At 40.3% G+C, this 24822-nt stretch overlaps 1 protein-coding gene across 3 annotated transcripts in view; it reads left to right on the top strand.

The window, feature by feature from the left end:
- Window positions 1-528: 528 nt before the first annotated feature.
- Window positions 529-24822, top strand: part of rhea (Talin_middle and talin-RS domain-containing protein rhea) — a 235809-nt gene continuing 211515 nt past the window's right edge. For 2 of the 3 annotated variants that reach the window (XM_071594377.1, XM_071594376.1), the window contains exon 1: window positions 529-979. The gene's annotated coding sequence lies outside the window, so the exon portion shown is untranslated. Of the gene's footprint in view, window positions 980-7744; window positions 7823-24822 lie in introns of all 3 variants that reach the window. The other variant, XM_071594371.1, reaches the window with a different exon arrangement.

The raw sequence follows: 24822 nt of genomic DNA, 5'->3' as shown, positions 1-24822 counted from the left end.
CAAGATCATCATCCACTGATAGAAGTAATTTAAAACCATGTAAAAATCAAAATATGGATCTCTTTTCATTCAGTAGAGTGTTGTCGGTGTATTAATGAAGAAACGATAAAATATCCTCTGATAGAAACGACTTTACACCACGGCTCTCAGCTTTTCCTTTCAAGTAGCGCGCTGGGATAAAAATGACGTAGACTTGATGGAAAGGAAGGTGGAGGATATGAGAACACCCACTCTCTTCATTCTGTCTGCTAGCGAGAGAGAAAAAAAGACTCACGCTAATGTTAGCTTCTCCTTAGAGCTACCGCAAATGTTTAAAGAAGCCACGGACACTTTTAAGCTGTTTCTGTAGCCATTTAGGTACTTATGAATCCACGACATGGTCTTTATTTTTACATCTGCGGCCTGTATAGTGTGCATAAATGTACGGCTGCCATCGCCATATATGGTGGACCAGTCTGGAGATCAGCTTGTGTGAGACGAGAAAGCGACTGTGTGCGTGCGCGCGCGAGTGGGCAGACAAGCCAACGCACGTTCTCTTCGCCGTTGTGTTTCCGAATCGATCCAGCTCCTCGACGCTCTCGTTCCCAAGCGACGCCAAATAATACGCCAGAATTTTCCTTGTTACTGTGATTTTCACTGTGGGAATAGTATAGGAATATCTTTCGGACAAGCCTTCTCAGTGTACGGATGTAAACATCCGACTGGTGACTGTGGCAACATCCGGTGGTGACGTCACAGAAGTTCTCTCTCAATCCCTCATCCTCTCAGTTTCTCCCCTTTGCTCTTCGAACGCTCACGTTCATTCCCCGCCCAACAGTTCGTCGCAGGCCGATAGGGGTGTGCCTCACAAGAGAGCGAAGCTAGCCGCTTTGGGTGGGAGCTTATGTGTGTATGTGTGTGTGGATGAGAGAGAGCGGCAGGAGCCGTGAAAGAGGACCGAAGGAGAATCGCCAGTGTGTTGTATCGCTGGAACTAAGGGGTAAGTTCATAGTCTAAGAGAAGTAAATTACGGCTCCCAGATCCGTGTGGCGAACCCGGTGATACTTTGATGTTGTGTCTGAAGACCTTATCTCATTTTGCAACACCATCGATTTATATTATCTTATCGGGAATGTGTGATAATCAATGTCTGTGTCACAGATGGGGGCTGCGTTACCGTTATGTTGCAAGGGAGAGAGCGCCCCTCCTCTTTCCTTCCTACCTACCCTTCGTTCATCATCAAGGAAAAAGTAGACTGTGCTACTAGTGAATAGTGTAGTTCCATTTTGCACCATATGTATTTGCATGATAATCTGCAAGATACAATATTTCCTCTTGTTCACTCTACTGCATGGAAGATTCAGCTATCTTTACATGTCGTGATGCGTTGTGGGAAGACTGATTCTGACAATCGACTAAAGCTTCTGCGCAATGCGCCCATGAAATACCAGTTAATATCACAGTTTCTGCGGTTCTTCAGTGAAAATATTTCGTAAACTGGTTTAAAGTGTAATAATAAGTTAGATTTTACTAACTTATGAGAGTTTTTGGGCAAAAGAGTTGCATTTTGATCAGTGAGTTCAGCTTTCGCTTCTACGTTTGTATTGATTTCTTGAGTTTTATGTTCTGGGTGCTCGTTCATATCTATTTTACTGGTTTTTAGTAACCTAAGTGCATTCCAAGCTATGCAAGTGATTATATTAATGGGTATGTACTACTTATTTCGGGTAGAAGACCATTAGTAACCATATACTTGTTTGAAATTTGCAGTGATAGGCCATACCTTTGGGACGTGCTAGTAAACTGTGAGATTATGCATGCAATATTGAGTTCTTGAGATTTACGCGAAGTTAAGATGTGAGTGACTGTGTAATTGTCCGAAATAGTTTTTATTTATTGCTACGAGTAAACAGTTCCGATCTGATCGGAAGTGCGTATTTATGTGGTCATAATTATTTTTGGCGATATGTTTCTGAGTTCATCAGCCATTTTTAGGCTTTAATTATAACCACGTCTCGATGTTAACGGAAAGTTTCAGTAATTATTTGAAAGAAAAGTCGGTAGAATAAGGACGAAATCAATACGCCCATGCGAACTTCATTGCGTAGGTAGCTACTTGAAAATCAATATTGTACTGTTCACTAATTTACATATGCAACAGTTTGTAAAACTAACGAATGTTTTAGAAAAGGAAATTCCGATTAACATATACGAGTGGATTCGCTGACCGAAATATGGTGGTTATTTACTGGCAATTGGCACCATTTGAAGTAATTACTCAAAGCAGCTTCTGTGTCAGTGATGGATGGAATTTGGAAATACCTGTGTTGTTTAATAGTGGTGGCACTATGATAACTTTAAAATGCCAACTTTTTGTTTGTAGTTTGTCATGTACCTAAATCAAGTATTGAAAGTTGACCTCGATTGTTAACGATTTTGTGGTGCTGGTTCTTTGGATGTTGCTACCTTAATTGTGAATGTGTTTAGACACGAGGGTTCATAAAATCTTAAGGAAGTTCAGACACACTCGAATTTCGAAAGAGATGCTCTTATCGAGAACATGTCATACACAATTGTAGACGTTAACTGCCTCCAACGTTAGTCACATCAGTTTGACTTTGAGTAGTCGTGTATAAATTTCAAATTACTTTTTTGGATTGGGAAAGTACAAAATATTTTGGGTATATTTCCATTTATGGTAAATAATTCGAACACAATCTACGTGGTGCAAAAGAAAATTTCAGGATATTGTTGCAGGTATTGCTAAATGTACTTGAAATGCTACTGTAAGGCTGCATAAATATCTTTTCCTTTTTATTTCAAAAAAATAATCCCACAGTTTTTCTGCCTTAATATGGCAGTCTAATCAGTTAAAGTTACTGCTTGTGTCTCTAAAACATTCACTTAGGTTTTTCTGTTCTTAATGTCATAGTTATTTATTTTTTCCATATTACTTATATGTATTTCACTGTTTAATAAACTCCTGTGCAGTTCAACATTACTAACGCCTTAATTTATTAGAGTTGAGGGGGTGAAGGTGAAAAGTTGCTGCATTAGTTTTACTTTTGGATATTACCTTGATCTTACCCGATTCCCCTTTTAATAGTCTGAATCGTCTCCCTTCTTTGCAATTCATACAAAAATGAATGATTATGTCCTATCAGTTTACTGCTATTAGCATTTGTTTCAATATGATGTGCAAAAATGAATTTGAGTAAGTTCCTGTCACACTATTTAAATGCATAAATTAGCCTAGTTATTAGTCATAATATTTGTTTTTTAATTCTCAAATTCTACAGAGACTTCTACTATGACGTTCAGTGTGTTCACTCATTCAGACAGAAAAGTTGTAGTGTGTCCAATTTGTTTTGTTCTTATTGTGTCGCTTTTAATTTTCAAATAGGAATTAATAGAAATGAGTACCAAACCAGATTGCAGGCCACTTTACTTCAAGAATTTGTACTCATTTAATGGCTCCACAACAATAAAGCAATTAAAATTTATCATGCTCCATAAATTTCTATAAGCAATTTGAAAGGGCCAATGATTTCATTGTATAATATTTCGGTGATGCAGCATGTTTACAAATTAAAGGAAACATTTTGATGAATGGTTTGACTGGCATGCACATATGTATTCTATAAATAATATATGTATAGCGAATGGTAATGCATGATATGAATGGGAGATGCAGGAAAATAAGACGTATAATGAGGTCTCAGTGAATTTTATATGAGCTTGATTCATGTGTCAGAAAGAATAATGAAATATAATTTGTTATGACTATTCTCATTGCTTAGGATTTTGCCTTGCTGTTTTAATTGCTACTTCACCTTATCCTCAGTGGTGATGGAAGTCAATGCATACCTTCCAAAGTGCTGGTTATTAATTGTATGACTTATTGATGCCAAAAGCTTGGCTAGTCCAATTCATTTGCATTTTTCAATCAAGGAATGGAAAAGTTCTTATCCTACATTGCATATATGCATCTTATGGTTTGATATAGTCAATTATGACTGTGTAGCAAATAATAAGCATTCATTTTTTATTTTAAAAACAATGCAACCACATCACAAAAAATGATATCAGGTGTCTTTTTTGGAAATCTTGAGGTGAAATTTGGTATTGGACGTACTTGTATGTGTATAAAATATTAATAAACAGAGGAGAAGTTAAATAAGTCATTATTGTTAATAAAACTGAATTCAATTATCTTAAGTTACCTCTACTGGAAATTCAAATTTTCCATATGCACGGGCATGATTTGCTGTTTCTGGGCTCACAAGTGGTTTGAGTCTCTATCGCAAAACGGTCTACATATGTTGTCTTCATGCTGAGTACGTTTCCTAGGTATGTTTGTAATGATTCTTGCCATCAGTGAATCTGGCACATTTTAATGAGTAGGCCTTTTTACTTAAAGAATTTGTATGAAATCTGATGCTTTGCTGTCCACATATTGTCTAGCTAACACATGGTTATGTACGTTTTACCTTAGCTCAGATCTTCGTGAATTATTACTTGATGTTTCTAGGGCTTTCAGTCTATTACGGTGGATAATATGTTTTAATTTACCCTCATTCACAGCTTAAAGAGAAGTGTAGGAGTTGGCTCTTATCAATCTTTTTGTATTTGCCCTTTCCAGCAATGTAAGGTGTTGTGCTGCCTCAATATATTCACAGCCCCGTCTTTTCAACTTAATTGTGTGTGCATGCCCTAAGCACAGAATAATGTAGAATTGATGTGACCATTTGAGGTACATTGAGAATTCAGGGCAAAAAAGCTGGGTTATCACTTTGAAAATGACATGGAAAGCTCATGGGGTTATATCTGAGTGCAAGGAATATTGTTAAATTTTTACTCTTTTGAAGTACATCTAAGGTATGAGATTTTATGAGAGAATATTTGATTCAGTCTTAGTATAATTGAGAAAAGTAAATTAGGCTCCTTGCAATTTATATTAAACATTTTTTCCAAGCCAAGCAAAATTATATTGAGACAGCATATAGAACTAAAAGTATGGCGATTTAAGTATGACTATTTAAGTATGACCTATACATACTGGTGATAAAGACTTCGCTGGTATGATAGCAGTAGCAAATCGAAATCCCCCTTAATGCAAGACGTTATTACAATTGTGATTTTATACATTTGGAATGAATATTTTAGTATTAAAAGTTTATGGTGAGGGTGAAAGAAAGAGAAAAAACAACTTTGCACTTCCACACACTTTTTAATATAACACGACCATGGTTTCGATGCTGCGCATCATCTTCAGGTGGTTCATCTCCACCTGAAGATGATGCGCAGCATCGAAACCATGGTCGTGTTATATTAAAAAGTGTGTGGAAGTGCAAAGTTGTTTTTTCTCTTTCTTTCACCCTCACCAGGAAAGAATTCCACCAAGTTAAGCCTGAAACTGTTAGCTTTAAAAGTTTATGGTTATAATGCAGCTTTAGCTCAAAAAATAACTTTTTCATAAATGACTATTAATTCGGTAGTTTTCCCATTTTCATAATATTCTTTTATAACTTTATTACCTTAGGTAATTTCAGGAAAAAGTGGATCCTTAGAGTTATGATACTGTTTCATGTATGAGTCCTTATTAAGCATTGGCTGCAATGAATGCTGTTTCAAAGCTGATATGTTTTTGAAACATATTGTTTGTTGGGAAAGAAAGTAAAACCCAAAGCCGTACAGCCGTACAACTATATTGTTTGTTAACCGAAATATATTCAGTGAGATGCTTTCTGTCTAATTCGTCAATGTTTATGTAAACTTGTTTCTCTGTGTGTAAAAATAAACTACAATTTTGATATATATCCAACATCTCAGGTATGAGGTCTCATCCAAAAAACAATGTGCAAATGCATTCACATTTTTCACATGATGATTGAATTTTGAATATTAGCACACTTGCGGAAGCATATCAAGTCTAAAAAGCATGCTCAATAAATTTATATCTTTGCCACCCCCTCCCTTTGGAATCATGTTTTCACAACTGCATGCTGTGTGAATGACGTTGAAGATGCTTCATTGGTCGATGCACGTTTTTTATTTAATGGAATAAAGAATTGGCCAAGAGTAGCAGCTTGGTGGTCTCAACAAAGCATTGTCCATTATTTTAAAATTTTTGTTGTCACTTCACAAGCTAGTTTATTAATGTAATGTAGTGTAATTATTCAGCTGTTTAAAACATATATGCAGAGAACTAACATACAGAATTGTGGATTGATGGCATTGTTATTTTTAAAAATGAGAGATTTGATTTTCCTACCCATTTTATTTTTGAATTCAATAGGGTAGACTTGCCCTTGTTTTTTCATGTTTTCCTCCATTCTATCTACTTGTATTCATGCCCTCTCCCTATCCATCAGTGTGTGACTGAAATCCCTACTATATCGAAGGATGATCCCTGGATTTGATTTTGTAGTGCAAAGAGGATATGTTCTTGGAATGATAATTTATCTATTGCAAAAATTAGCTTGCTTAAAAAGGTATAATCTCTTTTTAGTATTGTCATAGTGGATTTATTTTTTCATGTTTCTATATTCATCATTCATGGTATGCAGACTCCTATCCTTCTTTGCTAAAGTCAAGTTCATTAACTTCGTAAATATATACATATATATATAAATGAATTTATATTACATACAGTAAAAAACAGTTCTAAGTATACCCTTATTATAAAAATATTTACTATGTACTATTTGGATTATCTGAGGTCGGTCCTGTGCTGAACTGAAGCTGCCTTTGTTGCACCTTTGGCATCACGGTACACTCCTTAAGCCTTCTCTAAAATACTAAATCGTAATTAATACAACATTTTTCAAAATATTAATTGTTTTTAAGTGGCAATTAATTAAGGCAACATTAGATGAGCCTTTCATCTGAAGTGCCAACCATGAATTTACTTGACCAAGTTGTGTACCACCATCAAAACCTGCTTGCTGATGTTTTTCAATCTCATTACACATATGCCCATCACCCCTGAGCTTAGCAACATGCTATTTCATCTCAGCGGAATGTTAATTTTGTGTCTTGAAGGTTGTAAATTAATCATTCAACATCCTCTAATGGTGAATAGTTAAGACTTCCATTGTCAAGGCAAATCTTCCTTAGTCTTATCACTCTCCTTTTAATAATTCATTTTGTCATGGCCTGTTGCATTTGGTTTAATGAAAAATTAGTGACCAGCCATTTAATAGAAATATTTTCAATGAAAAATTGAAATTTGTTGAATTTCATATTTTTTGTACAAGACCTCAAATCCGTATTCATTGATCCATAATTTTGTTTGACCAACCTGGTTTCTTACACAAATTTAGATGTTTTTGGATTTCTTATATGGTGACTGGCATCACAAGGGTGGCAGTTATAATTTTAGCTCTGCAATTATGAACAGTTCATAAAGAAGGAATATTATGACCAGTATTGAACGATATAAGTACTGAATTAGTTTTCTTTCTTTGTAAATTCAGCATGTGAGTAGAACACTTGTATTGATTCTTCGATATTGCCAGAATTTGGCATTCATTTTATTTCTATTTACCTAGTCAATGGTATGGAGATATTGAAACATCACATAATGCACGATATATACACAGAGTGCATTTTTTAATTAATTCCTCGCATTGTGATCATGTACTATATGGAATTCAGAAACGGATTTAAATTCTTATTTAGGGCTCTTTAGTAGGTAATCATTGTCTTCTTTCTCTCTACATTATAAAGAGTTTCAAATATTCAAGTTTCCCTTCCTCCACAGAACTTCCTCATTCACCAGATGATGACCTAAGAAGGGGAAACCAGGGTTTTGGGCTTATAGCTAATTAACGCAAAAAAGGTATTTGGCTTTTCGATTTAATTGGAGTTTTAATTAATCTGGTAGTGTAGCGCAGTTTTCCTGGTTTTGTGATTTTATTTTTCGTTTTTCTTATCTGATGATATTTTATAGTATCAATATTGGAATTGATATTCGTACCATTGTTCTGTGTTGACCACATTATTCACTCAGGAGAATAATTTCAGTTTTTGTTGTGCTATGTGGATGTGTAGTTGTGTAATAAAGGTTGTTTATGAGGCACCAGTCTTTGAAAACAATTCATATATCTCCCACATTCTTACAACTTTTGTGTATGTAATTATATTTCATTGTGGTAATTTATTTGGTGTTTCTTTAAATTGGCAGTCATTACTGGGATTGTCACCAAAACTCTTCATAATATGTTTGGATAAGAGTTTATTCAGTTCTTCAAAAACTATTCAATTTGGTAGTATTTTTTAAATCACTTTTGATTTCTTATAATTATGACGATTTCATCACAATGTCCCTTTTAGGTGGAAGATCCTGATAACACTTAATTCTTAAGTTGAAGAGGTGACTTATGTTATTACACCAAAAAGTTTCGCCATCATTCATTGCTTCCAACAACCTCTGGGCTAATGTCCAATTGTTGGCAGAACTTCATAATAGTAAATATTGGAAACAGTCAAAACATTTTTTGAAAGGAAGAAGTTTTTAATGGATGTAATTTTATTTAAATTAAATGATTGATATGATATGGAAACACAGCTTTCTGTCCATATTGACATTTAGGAATTGTTTTCATCCAAGCATTCTCCTTTGAACTCAATCTTGTCTCTTTTTCATTCTGAAATTCTATTTTTTATTTCAATTTTGTTGGGCTGAGTACTTGAAGTGCGTGCATGTAATCATGCTTTAAACACTTCCTGTCTTTGAGAGGATAGTTCATAAGCCATAAAAGAAGTCAAGTAAGTTTTTGCTAATGAATACATATATGGGTGGCACATTTGAGATTATGCCTTAACTAGTAATAGCGTAGGTTCTGTACCATACCCAAATAATGAATTCGGTGGTGAATAAAATTAACCACTCTCCTACTGTGCCTCCATTCTAAATTAGTTGTCTCGATATTCCTGTGGCAAAAGTGGCCGACTAGTCTTGGATCGTTTTCGTATTTGCTTTCAGTCAAGTGGTCAACGCTGCTACTCGGCGTTGGCCGGGATGGTCGTTAAAAAAAGAAGTCTCCATTAAGAAGAAGGGCAGTTCCTCCTACTTATTACAGCTGCCTACTGGTCAGGACACACATTTAGAGTGTGGAGGAGGAGAGGGAGTTACATGGCATCCATTTCGAAAGGAGTTCGCCGTCTTATTCTTTGTTCGGTGGGTGGAGCTTCGAATGTGTAGGGAGTTCGTTGTCACGAGACGGAGGGGGGCAGGGTTATGGAGTTCAGCGCAGAGTATAGGGTTGGCAGCAGGGCTGGGGTTGTGGAAGGGTTATATGGGGGGAAGTTGTCGGAGGAGCGTCTCTCTCCCCCTTTTCCTCGTCCTCTCCCCTCCCTACCACCGCTCTGCCCCCTGAGGCCCATGACAACATCGCACCGCCTGGAGACCCAGACCTCTTTTCCCCCAGGCTATCCATTCTTCTCGTTGTCCGAGATTCTTCAAGTCCAATGGACAGAATGGAGTTGCACACTTCGTGAGGATTGTTTAAGTGGGTTTAGAAATTAGAGCAATGCATCGTGATTTACGCTCCGCTGTCCATGATTTAACTCCCCGGGTGCGTTGTATGTCATCGGTAGCTAACAATTCCATCTCAAAGGATTGGCCTCATCATTGTTTTTAAGTTCAATGTTCTAAAGATACTTTTAGAATTAAAATTGTTTACGTTAGGTTGTGTTACGTTAAAGCAATCATTTTGGAGTAGCTTTTTATTTTCCTTGTAAGCTATATTTTATAATAGTAGCTCAATAAATTAAGTCATTTTTCGAGGAAAGTTAAGTGTTTCATGTACTTCTATCGCTGGACAGACATGTTGTAGGAATGGCCCCGTTCTGTTATTTGTCTAGGATATGGGTGTAGGATGGTAATTCATTATATTCGAAATGATAATTTTATTCCATTCAAAGTCCAGGCGGGTTAACTAAAATGATGCAACTATTGAGCGAAAAATCCCTCCTTTCTGAGTATCTTTGCTTTAATACCAGTTCGAATGGAAATATTAGCATCGCATCATTGCATTCTTGACAGCTTTATCGGATGCTAAACCCCTGACGAGTGTGTCATTCAATTTCCGCGGTTGTTAGCATCAAAATAGAACCCATGCTCACCGGTAATTTTTCCATTGTTTTCTTTGAAAATTTTGGCTAGTTGGTATCTTTAAATGCCTTTCCTCCATATGGTTCTCATCCTGACTTCAGTCTTGTCTCAAAAGCATACGTCAGTGCACGTGCGCGGTCGTCCTTGCGAACATCTGTCGACTAAATGTGGTCGAGACAAGTAATATTCGAGGTTCCGAAGATAGCGTGCCTTTGATCCACCGAGCCAGAATGCAAAATTCTCCATTTCCACTCTTCCGTGCCGAAGTCATTGCGATACTCATTTTTAAAATGGCGGAACCAGTCGAATGATTCATATTTTGCGTTACCCAGTTGATTGGGTTTGACACTCAGGAGAAGTTCTGATGCACTAGATCAGTTCCGGTGATGTTTATTGTTTAAATTAATGCAAGAGCACTGTCGAGCTCACGATAACAGCTAAGTCGTTACAGGCGTCCGAAGAAAAAATACGTCGCCTACAAACCTCGGAACCTCAGAAAGCGGCCGCGCGACGTAACTTAGGAGAGTGCCATCATGTTCGCGGGAGAGGGAGAGGGAGATCGGTGCCAAGTGACGTAATGGGGCCCGGAGGCGTGCTTTTGCTTTCCGCGTATAAGGCTTGTTCGGTGGAGGGAGAAACTTCATGTAGAATAAATCGTGGGAATGGCTGCTTGGTGTGCTTCATTGTTTTGACTTTAGGATTCGATTCATACCGGACTCAAGTCGACGGATGTGTCGTCGTTCCTTTTTATTGTCTTAAATGAAGCAGACTAGAGCACTGTCAAGGACTCAGATCTTTAAAGAACGAAGGAAAAGTGTGATGCCCGAGAGAGTGCGTGGGATGGAGGTGTGCATGTATATATATTTAAGGCGTGCGGAGGAACTCTCTCATGCTTTTAAATGGAAGTTGTCCGGTCTCCCAAGTCTACCCACGTGCTCGCCCGACCTCTTCTCCCCTCCTTCCCACTATCTCTCCCAAGGCTCCCCACGCGCTTATTCGGAGAACTCGCAAGTTTTTATTTTTTTGATGGATTGTAACTTTCGTATAAAATGTTAACCGTTATAACGAACCCCTTTGCGTCGACCAATTTTCATGGGAAGTAGTAAGTTAATGAAATGATTTCAATAGCAATGTCTTTGTTAGAACTAATATTTCCTCTTTGATAATGGTGACACAGTGCTTTCTGCTGGTCATCTCACGTTGGTTAGTCAAGCTCTTCCTGAAATCTGTCGCCAAACGATGTGGACATTTTCTTCTTGATTTTAAGTATTCGATAAGCAGTTCATATAAATAGTTCTGAAAAATATTTTTTAAGGTTCGACTGTTTTTGGGAAACAATTTTGTGGACTCGATTTCGTTTTGTTAATTGTATGTAGCCAATTTTGCGTGCGCATATTGGTCATTTAGCACTGTTACTGATTTGTTAGTATGTTTCGAAAATCTGCAGATGTATCTCCTTTCAGCTCAAAGTCTGATTGGTTAGGATGAGGCTCACATGTTACCTCATCCAAGAGACCCACCGCGGGCTGAAATCGAAAAAGCTGCACACTCAAAACTGATTATTTTTAATACTATATGTAATGGGGCATTTCACGTAATCACTTTAAAAGAATTGAATCGGATATCTATGTTATCTCTGCTGTCTCTACCCTATTCCAATGTATGAAAATGATCCATTATCTCCTTGCTCAACTGCTAATACACAAAACGCCTGTCTTCAACTTTCGCTCAAAGTATTCAAGTAAGTGCTTTGTGGAGTTTATCAGGGAAAAGTTGTGAAATACAATTTCTAAAATTGTTCTTTTCCTTTCAGTTTTCCTTGTTTCTGGCAATATATTGGGCTCTTTTATTCTTCTCTATTAAAAAATGGTGGGCGGTGTTTTTAGCGCGATATTTGCCAGAAGCGTTAGATCAATTTCAACGCGGAGCGATGCAAGAGAATTCTAATATGAGATTAGCTAAAACCTTTAAAAAGTAAATTTGAATAAAGTAATTGCGACAATTGCCATCGCTGGCAGTTAAAACGACTTATGTGCTCCTGCGGATTTTGACCTCGGCAGGCGTAGCCTTTACGCTTGCTCTGAATATAGGTAATTTTCATGATAAAATACATACAAAGCCAATTAAAAAATTCCGTAACTTGACCAAAGGACCTCGAGATTTACTTCCAAAGACAATGCTGAATAAGAATTTTAATGTAATGGCATATTTTTTAAATGAATCTCCTTTTGGCTGCATCGTCATATTCATCACCCTACGTTTATTAATCACTATACGGCTGTTTTTCATGTACATTTAGATTGTTTTTGCAGTATATGAGAGGGCTGTCTGCAATGAGCAGCGAATAAACGTAACATTTTGGTTCAAATTAATGAAGCTGTTTACTGAGACCCATGAAATGTGAACGTTTGTGGCGGTCAACGCGCAAGTAGTACAAGTTGTTACGAATACTTAACTGCAAACTAAGGTCGATAGTCAATTATGATGATTATTGGCTGCCCTTAACGTATTCTGACGATGCTCATATTACCTGAGTTCGCGAAATCTGACATTCGTTTGACAGGTTGGGAAAATAGCGGAGAAGTGTAAACATATCGGTAAGTTCATGTGATGATATTCTCTCGACAAAATCAGAAATGCACCAGACATCTGAAAAGTATGCTCTACCGTCTCTGATACGGTCAGAGAGATGCCAGGTCACGCATCACCACCTATACTTAACTTGAGTAGTTCAAACCACCATCGTTACCCTTCCTCAGCATGCCTACTCACCCGACCTAGTTTGATCAGGCATTTTCTTTTCCGTGAACTGCAACCCATCATGAAAGGACGATGTTTGGAGACAGTTTAACACAAATAAACTCTGATAGTGGCGGGCCCGCGAGCTAACCGGAAGGAGACTTCCTAGGAATTGTCCTCAGAAGTGGTGAGGGCGTTGGAAGCGGAGCGTCAAGGAATGAGAGAAGGACTATAAAGGAAATTGGCCGCGCAAGGTTGCCCGAATGTAGGAAAAATGTGCGTTAAAATTCCAGAACAGTCTGTATGTTGAAGTGGACTTCCATTGACAATCTAAAGATCTGGGAAAATTGAATTGTACCTAATTAGTTTCAGCTGTAAGTGTTAGTATTACCAATACCGTTCTCTTTCGATGTATCGTGGAAGAAATTACGTGATAATCAGTTATGTGTAACTCCTTTGTTAGCCTTAATTTCGCGAAACACCCGTCAAATTCTGCTGGCGTTTGAAATGCATTGCCCGATTATAGATTATGCATTTAATATAATTTAATTTTTTTCATAGGAAATGGGTGCTTGCTATCTAATAACTGTAGCAAATTCAAATAACTATTGGAATACAAATAAAGTATAAAATAAATAATTGTATTCGTTTTTCAGCCCAATATCGGTATGTATTTTTAAATGTTTTCAGCCAAATTTGTTCTTCATCTCACTCCGCTGAAAGTGGTCCTTGCTGATTTTGTGTCAAATTTCAAAAGTGATGAAATTATTTTTAAATGTCTTAAAGCCATTCACATGTAACTCGAAAGGTTCTTAGAAGTAGCAATGGGGACCTCAAAATAACTTAACTATAGCTACAAAAATCAACGGACGCATAAAACCAAATCTTAACGTAAAAAACGATCTTAACACATTTTTGATTGAGAAGAAATTGCTCAATGAATTAAGGCAATTTATTTATTCTCGTTCGCCAATCCCCTTTGATTATTACCTAGAATATAGCCAGGCGCAAGGGAGTATGGCATTGATGATGTGCGGGGGAAATTAGTCGAACCCAAACTTTCTAACCAGTAGCCGAACACTCAACCCACAAGGCTACCACAACGCAAAATTATTTAATCATATTAAAAAAAGACAACTCAAATCTCGTTATGTCATATTCTATCCCCTGTACAGGTATATTGCAAGGTAAAATGTTCCTTTGGGACTGCAATAGATTAATATGTGTAGAATTTTAAAATGTGTTTATTAATCCTAATGATTCAGAATCCATCATCAAAGTCTGTTGCGCTCGCAAATGCACGAGTCACGTCCCGACCCTTGGAAGTAGTTTTGATTGAGCCCAGTGTGATCCTCTCTCTTCTCTTCGCTCTATCACTTTCTTAGAGTCCAGTTTAGAAAGGATATTTATCGCTTTCCCTGCAGAATTTTTGTGTTCTTCCATGGAATTTAAGATGGGCGACGGTCATCAATTACACCCCCGTTGAAGGTAGTGGTCTGTTATTGTGGCTTTTGGCTTTCACCCCCATTTTTCCCTCGTGTGCCCAGGCCTCGGAGTAATTGTAGTGGCCGCCGCCTCATCCCTTCCTTTCTTTCGCTGATCATCGCCGTTTGTTTTGGTGCCGGGAAGAGACGCCATATTCAACCCCCCCCCTCACTCCCTCCCGTGTACGAAGAAAACAGCCGGGAGGCGCCACCCACGGAGAAGTCCCGCACACACACACATGTATGTCTTCGCGCCGTGTGGAGAGGGTGAGGCGGGGAGGGGGTGACTGGACTCCCACGGGGGGATCGGGTAGGGTGCGGCGGGTGAGGGTGGAGGAAATGATATTACTCCCGTTTCGGCGACGCGCTCTCACATACATTCACACGTAGGTGAACGCGCTCCGTCTGTGTGGCAGCGGCCCACGATAATGTCCGCTTTGAGGGGAGCAATAGCCTTCGTTAGCCTCCGCCAGCGGGGACACGGCCAACGATGATGCGCTTGATGGAAGGGGGGTAGCGAAAAAGAGGGTGTGATTGTGTATGTGTGTGGGACGGGGGAGGACGGACGGACAGCTTCGCTTCCACGCTCCCCCTCATGCGTGTACACTCCCCGTCCCCCTTCCCCCACCCCCATATCATCTCTCTCCCACTCTTCCCATTGCCATGACGACGAATCCAGAGCTGCTCTTCGTCCATCCCTCTCCTCCCCTCTCGCTCTCTCGCTGCCCACCCGTGAGATCGCTCCCGAATGCCCTTTAATTAGAATCCCCTAGGTTGGCATCCCTTCTTCGCGAAGGCAGGAGCGGCGCGGGGCTACGGCATTGGGCCGCGCGCATGATATCACTGCGAGGGCATCCGACCGACCGACCGACTGGCTCAGTATGTGTAGTTCGGTGGTTCGCGAGTGCACGGGGATGAGAGGTATGGCCCGGAATGACAATGGGTCGGTGGGTCCGGCTGGGGTGTGGGAGGGAGGGGCTTTATGAGGAGACGGCTCCGGAGGGTAACGAGATTTTGGTCGGCGCGGATCTAGCGTGGGGGAGGCCGTGGGCGTCGAGGCCAGCGCGCCCATTCTTGGTCATTTTCTTCTTCCAAGAGAGTTCTTCCCCTCGCGCGACGGCATTGCCAAGGTCTCTGATCTTGCCTCAGTCCATGTAATCCTCGGGCTCCAACCGTGCGTCGCGATGATTGCCTCAGGCGAAACGCCGCCCAAGTAAGAAGACTATTTGAATATGAATGGCTCTTATTGCCAACTTCCAGGTAATGAAAGACTGAACGTGGATTTGCGCAGTTCCAAATATTTATTGCATTTTGTAATCCACCGACTGTTAAACTTGCTATTACTGATGGGATAATGGAAGCATGTTCGAAAACTCAACTAGAACAGTTTGCAAAGAGTGAACTATATTATTAGACCGTTCTCCAGCGGGCTGAACTTCAAGTGAATCTGCTATATAAAATAACTTTCATTCGACCTAGTAAGAGCTAATTGTTTTTGGTCTTATTTTTTGTTATTTCATATTAGTAATAAGGTAGCAATTCGTTCGGTATTTTGCGATACTGGGGAAATGTGTTGCTGAACCACGCAACGAATGCCAAATGCTTAAGCCCTCGATCTCTGACTTCACCAAAGTGAAGTTGTTATTTAATAGAAAATCCGTCGGTTACCTCGTACGTCGGTATTTATCAAGCTTTTTGGAATTCAATCTGGAATAAATTGCACTCATGATCTTAGAAATCGAAGCTTGACTTCAGGTTTTCTCATTATTTTCTTTCGACATTGTAAGCTCTTAGTTTATTTTTGGTGCTGTCCCTGTCGAACGCTCGATAAAATTCTTCCATTCCCTTTCATGCCTCACGCTCTCTTGAATTTCGGTCATCATTAAGTAGCGACCATTGGTTCTCGCATAGGAAACGCTCGTGGCAGACCTTGGGCGCTTGTTAGAGCGCTCGTCATAACTTGTTTCCATCTCGTCTTCTTCTGAAGGTGGGTGTGATTTGTCTGGGGGTGCTGCTTGCCTTTCGTCATACGCTTATGTCATTCTTCCTACTGCTGACGAATTGGATACGCTAAAATACTCTCTTTCGCCCTTTTAATTTGTTACCAGTATATAGTTGATCGCGTAATTGTATCCCTATATTTTCTGATGGTTAGTTATGTGGTTAGTTTAATGACTTCAAGTAAGTGAAGAAAAATTGGAACTCACGGAAACGTCAGGATCACAAAATATCAATCTGAGAAAATGAGTCGTGGAAAATCACTTAATTAACTTAAAATTTTCTGGTAATATTTTCGGGTAAGATCGTGAAGAAATTGTAGAAAAAGATCCTCTATAATTCCTAATGTGACGACACTGTAATGATATTGATTCCAGTATAGTTATCGTAAACAAAATTGTAGAGGCGGATACTTATAAAACTGCCAACTTAATTTTTGATACAGTGAAACGTTCAATTTTGTAGTGGAAACTTGTGGGAACAATTTGCGTGTTACTCCTGATTGCACTTTTTTTGTCAATGTGCGTCTTTTAATAAACCAATTATCGTGTTTGTTGAGGATGTAATAGTATGAGAAGTAGTCAGTGCTTAATTTATGGAGTTGGAGTCGTGCTCATTAAATTACTACCATGGTAAGAGGATTGTAAACGCTCACTGCCATTCCTAGTAGGTTATCGATGAACCTTTATTATTTGCAATAATTTTACAGTTACCTCCTTATAGTATTATGCCGATTCCAGTTGGTTTATTTGTTTACAATTATCTGGCATTTCAAGGGCTTCACATTAATATTATATACTCTTTTTATTTCATATTTTCAAAACCTTACCTAAATAACTGCAATAGCAGTGGTCGTTTGTAATCTAAATGAAAGCCAGTTTTTATATTTTCCGTAGACTTATAAAAGGGGGAAGACGATCGATTTGAACTGGAAACTGTTGAAGGCCGTTATTCCGTTGGCTCTTTTTTTATTTCAGTAATACTAATCTCCTTTCCTTTGGGCGTGGCCTGCCACTCGCTCTTCCCCTCCCCCACTTTTCCTCCTCTCTTCGATGTATTTATTTATATGTGAGCTCCCTCGTTTTCGGGCAGTCTTTAGGGAGGGTCGGAAGTGTCCATTACGAATTGCCGGGGCCGGGAGTGTGAGGAGGAGGGCAATCATCGTGGGGCCATCACGAGAGAAGCGCCATGAAAGCATTCTATAATTCCCCCCCCCCTCAGCCCTCCTCTTCGCCTGCCCGCCTCCTCAGTCGCTTCCAATCATTTGGGAAACCGCCGGGGGTTGGCGAAGGGCGAGGAAAAATAGAGTGGCGTTCTGGGGGGGGGGGGAGTGGCGTGGCCGTGCGCTCGCTATTCGCTCGTAAACTCGGTGGAGGAATCAAAGGGTGGACGGGGCGGGAATTGCTCTTCCCTCTCGTTCCCTCCTCGCACTCTCTCCCTGTCCCGCCCTCACCTTCATTGCATCTCCAATGAAATGACTGCTATCCTGGGGCGAGGTCCCTCATTTTCCTTCGGAACCAGGTTTGTTTTATTCCTTCGGAATTGGCGGGATGCAACCTCGAGCGATGTAAACGTGTTGGTTGTGCATTTTTTTTATGACCTGCCTCGATTTTTTACCACTTAGCCTTTTCATCGAATTAACTCCCTTCTATAAAGAAGTTTAGTATTTTGAAACCATCGAAAGAAAGAACGTTGCCGCTATTTTTACAGTAATTATCGCTGCACTATAGAATTTTGAGTAACTGCTGTGTGTGACGTTCTGTCAGTTTTTATCGTTAAACCGTGGATTACTAATTATTTTTACTACATTTAATTACTAATAATTACTTCAAATTGCATAGAAATTGATATGATTTCGGTTATGATGAAGATTTAAAGAACCAATACTTTTGTTTGTGCTACGTGGTATATCATCTATGCTCACTTTCCTATGCGATGAATTCGGAATTTCACTTTTCCTTAATCTAGGGGTGAAGTCCACAGTGGCCATTTTATTCCTCTTAAGCTAAGCGGGTCTACGCAGCAACGATGAAATGACGTTTAGTGTAATGCGTGTTTTACTTCATTTATCTTCCCGTGATTATTGAGGTGACAAGACAGTATTTCAGGCTCATAGAAATTCATTGCTAAGTCATCACCCGAATGTGATTAACTCTGCGCATAAAGCAATGCATTATTGTAAGTTAATCGAATCTATTCCGTTGAGTAAGGGTTAAGGTGACATTTTAAAACAGCTTAACGCATAAAATGATTTGAGGCGTCACTTTGTGGAAGCGATTCATATCGGAAAAAGAAAAACTTAGTTATTCCACATATATTGTTTTATATTTCACAGCTTCACGTACTTATTCACTTAAATATATCAAGATTTCTTTTGCTATACTCGATTGATTTAAAGAATTAAATAACTGTATTCTCACAATTACTCACTTTAAAATTTCTCCCCTGAGATCGTTGTCTGTTTATATTTTTGTGAGGTTTTTTAGAGCGATTATGTGTTCTCTTGGCTATTCTCTGCCGTGTTAAAAAGTCACGAGATAATCACGAGCGGTATTTTTTTATCAGATCGTTTGACGCGCGGTTTATGGTGGAAAAAACATCCACGTGGAAGAATGCGCGAACATTGTCCATTTGACCTTTTCTCCTTCTCAATTTTTGTCCTCTGCCACATATAGGGCAAGAGAGTGGGAGGGAGTAAGTTTGCAACAGAAATAATATAACTGTTGGCGCATCGTTCCCGGTTTCGGGACCGGACGAAAGAGGGAGCTAGAGATGGGAGGATACGTTGACGAAGTGGGTGGGTGCCCGCGAGAGGGCGCAGGCATTCGTGTGGGAGCGGTTTGACGGCCGCCCCTGTCGGGGGCACGGGGGCTCGTATGAAATGTAGTGCGTGGGAGGGAGTTCCGGGGGTCCGGGAGCCCCAGCCCTTGAGGTCTGCAGGGGGGCGAGTGCAGTGCCGAGCGCACGTACTTGTGTGTTTGCGGGCAAGCGTGGCCGACCCCTATCCTCGTACGCTGAAGAGGATGCCAAGGGTGTAGACCGGTTGGATACGATGTTGGCAGAGGGTGAGAGAGAGGCAGGGGTGTGTCGGGGAAGGGGAGAAGGAATGGAGCGAGCGTCTGTACGATATGGCTCTGCATCGACGTGGTGTCGTCACATGGCCCATTTTGATGCGCCCCTTGTAGGAAGCGTGATGGAATCGATGCATTGAGGTCCTGACAAATATCGTAAATTAAGATGTTGCCAGGCACAACGTCAGTGCATGCTTTAATACCCGCTTCGACCTCTGTTCCGGATCTCATTCGATGGCTGGGCGTTGAGTGAAATGGCATATGGTCATATCAAATTATCGCTAATTCGATGTTCATTGAATAAGAACAGTTTCACAGGAAATAATTTTTCGGCACCACATGTTTCCCCGCTTTATACTGCATCAGCATGGAGTAGCTTAGTATTTCAATTAGTTCGTACCGATGCCCCAAAGCGAGAAAAGCCGTCGTACCATTAAAAAATATTTTCTGGATAATATAACAATTATTATTCTTTTTCAATGAATGTTCAAAACTTCCTCAAAGCTAAGTCTGAAGTAATTGAGTTTACCTCGCGATGTTTTTTTTTAATATCGTGGGTCGATATCGGAATGGAATATCGCACAGCCCCAGGGGTTGTGGGCGCTCGTGTGTGCGGCTGTGCGGGGAGAGGTAGGGTCGATCGGGAGCGGGGGGTGTTGGGCGTCTCCGGGCGGGCGTTGGCCGGCGCGGGGTGCCCACGTGGTGGCCGGGTGGGGCGGGAGGAGGGGATGGGGGGAGGAAGTGCGTCGACAATCGGGTGGTGGCTGGCTGTAAATCCATAACCCGATAACAGCATGCAAAACGCACCCGCCCCCTTCGATATGCTCTCGTGATCTTCCTCCTCACCCTCCGGTCCCGCCATTGTCTCCCACGCCACCTCTTCCGTCAACACCTCTCCCGTGAATCTACCTCTCCCCTTTTCCTCCCTTCAGGACTCTCTCCCTCCCATCTCGTATACTTTATTCCTTTACTTTTTGCGGCGTTGTGTGCTTACAGCCGTTTCCAAGTGCCGATTTCCGACTTTACGACCACCGGGCCGGGCGAAATATAAACACCGTGGCATTTCGGTGTCTCGTCGACCTCCACACATTAGTTCGCAAGCCACCGAACGGGTATGCAGCGGTGGATGTGGGCACGGACTTGTGCAAAGTGCAGATGTGTGAGAAATGATTGAAGATTTTATGTGGAGAAATGAGCGAAGGACACGAATATGGAGGAGACTGGAACCTCTTCTGTCTCGTCGGAGGAGTGAAACAGTCTGATTGCTGTCAAGCACTCAGTAACATTAAAAATGGTCGTGATTTCCTCTAATTTGTTAGAAAAATAAGTATTTCTGAGATTTGTGTATAGTTTGCATTGTTAACTATATTTAATATTAATTGATACCATAGAAACACCTTAATATTTATGCAGTTATAAGGATTAGTTAAGTTAACATTGAATATCCGAAAAACTTTTCCTTAGCATAATGGATTGACACGTATGTTTTTTAAATGAACTGCAGAAAGTCGCAGGATTGTTTTTTCTATCTGTCAATTGATTAATTTTATCCCATGGTATTTAATGGTTTTAATTAATCAACTATTGACTACCCCTATTCTAAAAAAACTTTGGTTGGATATCTAAGGTTGGAAAACCACTGCAGTCAGGTGCGTGAAAACATCCACTCTGAGGTGGAGGTAGGAAATGCTCGCGAAGACCTTTGAGAAATAGCGGAAATTATAATTAAATATTGAAAGATGCTCATAGAAACCATTTGTATTCGAAAAATGGGGACAGATATAAAAACTGACGAGCATGTTGTTATGGTGACGAGTGTAGTAAATATCCTTTCCGTTGCTCTTGTATCATTAAGGATATCACACCCGCCAACAAGGCCCTGCTGTTGACACTCACGGTTGAATTTCTAAGGCCGGGACCACGATTCAAAAACAGGTTTTTGTAATTGGCGCAACCGCGTTACGGTGCGCATCCGTGGGAATAGTAACTGCATCTCTGCAGCTCCGGCTTCCATACCGGAGCGCCCCAAATGTGGCAGTCTGGAGTGTCTTTCTGGTCTCCTTCACCTCGTCTTTCCCCCCTCTGTTTATTTGCAGCGGGCAGTTTGCGTTAGGGGTCAGTTGAGGAGCGGGACATCCCCCCAGTCAATCAGCGAGAGTTTTTCTCTGTAGGATATAACTGTATTAATGCGTGTGTTTTGGCAAGAGTTAAAGCTTTTCGCGGATTGGATCTGGACTACACTCCTCGTCTGACTTGTCTTAAAAAGGCGTAGTACATTTTGTCATGCGGTGGGGAACGCTGCTGTGCTGCGTCTCGCCTCCCATTTATGCGTACCTAAGTTTACCGTCGTGTATCCTTGTCCCGTGCTAGCTTTTGAAAGAGGGAAATGAGAGTAATCTCTTCACTTCAGCGGCTCAGCCTTATCAGTTATCCATTTCAGAAGGCATACTTAAAGTTTATCTCTAGCGTGGGATTCGCGTCCAAGGCCTTTGAACAAATGTGTATGCCTCGCTGAATAAAAGAGGAGAAATTCAGAATTTTGCGCAAAATTTTCTTCGTCGTCTAGTTTAAGTGGTTGTTGATTCCAGTATAATGGGTAATTCATTTTAATATGATTAAAAATCATTCATAAGGAAAACCTAGTGCTCGAAGGAGCTAGGGAAACGTTTTGACATTGCTTATATATTTTTAGGTGAAACGCCTGAAGTGGATTGGTGGCAGTTGAAATTCAGCAACTCTTATTTCCCGCGGCTAGGGAGCTGCCGTTGCCACACGGAATGCGTAGCGACTTACCGTCTGTTGTAAAGTATCAACTAACGGTTTCAGTTAAAATAATTTATGTTCTCCTAAACCAAGTTCAGTGTTCGCAGGACTTGAGCCCTCCGTGGCCTTCAAACCGTAGATGATTGGAGACTTGAGACGTCCGGTAGGTGCGAACGTCTGGTAAATGCCAAGTGCAATTCACGACGAGTGGCCAAATAGGCGGAATGAAAGCGCCAACGGGTCGAAATAGGGGTGTGGAGTCTCGGGCCTCCCCTGACGTAGCATGAGGAGTGACTTTCCTTACGGTAGGGATTGATGCGTGGGGGGAGTGGCGTGCCTGCTAGCCGGTCATAATCAACTCGTGGGATGCCAGGCGGCGAAAGGCCAAGCAATTTTGGTCGTGCCGGATAACCACGGAACAGGCTCGCTTCGAGAGGAATGGTAAGCGTATGTGACGAAGACGCGTCTTTTTAGCCGTGTGCAGCTTTAAACAAATCTTTGCGACGGCATAGAAGCAAATGCAGCTGACAAGCACATCATACTATATTCAAGTTAATCAAGCGAGGTAGGGGAAGAAAGGGGTAGGGATGATGGTGTGGGGTGTCAGGTTTTGTCTTGCGAGGCGAGGAAATGTAGAAGAAGTGTATAGTCTGTATCCATCCAAAACCCACCTTAAACGGTAGACTCTCAAATATACATGTTTTTGTAAAGAACGACTGCAAATGGACATCTTTTCTTGTGCTGCTTTCATGTACGTGACAAAATGTGGTCATGAAGGAGGATTAAAAAAGTGTAATGGCTAGAAAGGAAAACAAATTAGAAAGTGCTAGCGTAGGAGGAGAGGGGATTTTTTGAAGAAATCCGAAGGAAGCAGGAAAGGTGGATGCATAGCGTTTAGATTGGCGAAGGAATGTTAAAGACAGTGATAGGGAGGGGGGGACGTAGTCACACGAGGAATGGGCTGGAAAAGGATGTAGGGATATTGGACGAAATGGAGGAAGGAAGTTTACGGGATTGAAGAAAGGTTTATTGTAATGTCGGATTTCAGATTGTTTTGCTTGGAGTGGCGGAGAAATATATCGTTGATTATTCTGTGCCAATCTAAAACATACCTTAAAAGATAGAGTACCAATAATAATAATAGAAAATGTAATTTAATGATGGTAAATAGAGAGACTAGTCGCTCGAATCTTCAGAAAAGAGAGGCACTGTCTTCAATTCTAAGCTCTAGCAATCCGAAGAAGATGGTTTACAGTATGTAAGTTAAACTAGTCACATCTGAAAGGAATAGCTATCGTTGAAACCATTGCTCTCTGTGGAACCGTAACCCTCTTCTCTTTTGTTTGTTTATGTTAAATAAAACAAACACTTCTTATTTCCTCATTCCTTCTAGCAGTGCTATGCTATGGCATTCATGAGAGTAATCGACTTGATGCAAATGAACATGCAAAAGTTGTATCAACCCCCGCTTAACCATTGCGGAGTAATGAAAACGCCGAGAACAGCTCAGAATTCGATACTCGTTGTAGGAAATTGGTCCCTTATCAGTTTAACGTGTACCATGATACAAAGATACCATAGAGTTTCAGAAGAGATATTCCAGGAAGTTAGAAGAAAAAAAGAGAATCATTTCTACCCTATTTAAAGGTGGTCCGCAGAATGAAGAAAATTACTTGAAATTGTAAAATTTTAAGCAAGTCTCTATTTATATTTTTATGTATTGTTTGATGATATGCGGTTTTTTAATAATTATTAATATTGTTGAAAATAAAGCGTGTTGAAGTTGTAGGCTGAAAAATAGCAACTAACATGATGTGCAGTAGAATATTATGTAAAAGGAGCAGCACTTTAAAATAAAACATTTATTTCCTGGCACGTCTCCATTAATGCTCATTACGTACATCTTCTGATGACTCTTCCCTAGCGCGTCCATTTCCTTATTTTTAATTAAAATAAATATAAACTCTTATCTTTCTTATATCAGACATTCTATATAGCTCTCTACCCACTGGACTACCAGACCATTCCGCGGAGTTACTTATGCATTAGGCACACCCTGCGAAAGTGATAAATCGGGAGTTGTCGGGAATACTGAATCCCCGCCGGGGGACAATATTGAACGATTGTAGATAAAAAGCATTCCTGAATGCGAGAGTCACGGCACGACATCCTCCTCACTTATCTCTACGACGTTGGGGACTCTGAATACAAACGTACAGTAAGTTCTAAGACGAGCTGGGGGCAACCTCCGCTGCGAAAGATATCGGAAATTTAAAAGATTTGCGTGCTTTTTTGAATTTAGCGGAACTCTTCGATACTTAAGATGCAGCAAAATATGCCATCGACACGGCGAAATATATCTGTTCATTAGGTATATTCTTAATCCTTGATTTGTAGGGTCATAAAAACTGTTATATAAAATTTATATTGATATAGCTGGAAGGTTCAATCTTTCAGACCAATTCTATTTCCATCGCCCCACCCTTTATTTTTCACACTTTGCTTACACAAACCGGCAGACCCCTTACAAATGATGTTTGGTATGAAAAACTGAAATGCATGTGGGGAAATACTGTTCTCCTAAGTATTTGTACGGAAGCATTTTTTTCTCGGTTAATCAAATTGAGAACGTAACAGTAGGAAACAAATTGAATTTTCCAACGCCATG

Source organism: Hetaerina americana, unplaced genomic scaffold, assembly GCF_022747635.1.
Source record: "Hetaerina americana unplaced genomic scaffold, ioHetAmer1.1.p SCAF_1, whole genome shotgun sequence".
Classification (NCBI taxonomy): domain Eukaryota; kingdom Metazoa; phylum Arthropoda; class Insecta; order Odonata; family Calopterygidae; genus Hetaerina; species Hetaerina americana.
The sequence above is the reverse complement of the archived record's forward strand: the minus strand, read 5'-3'. Positions and strand labels throughout refer to the sequence as shown.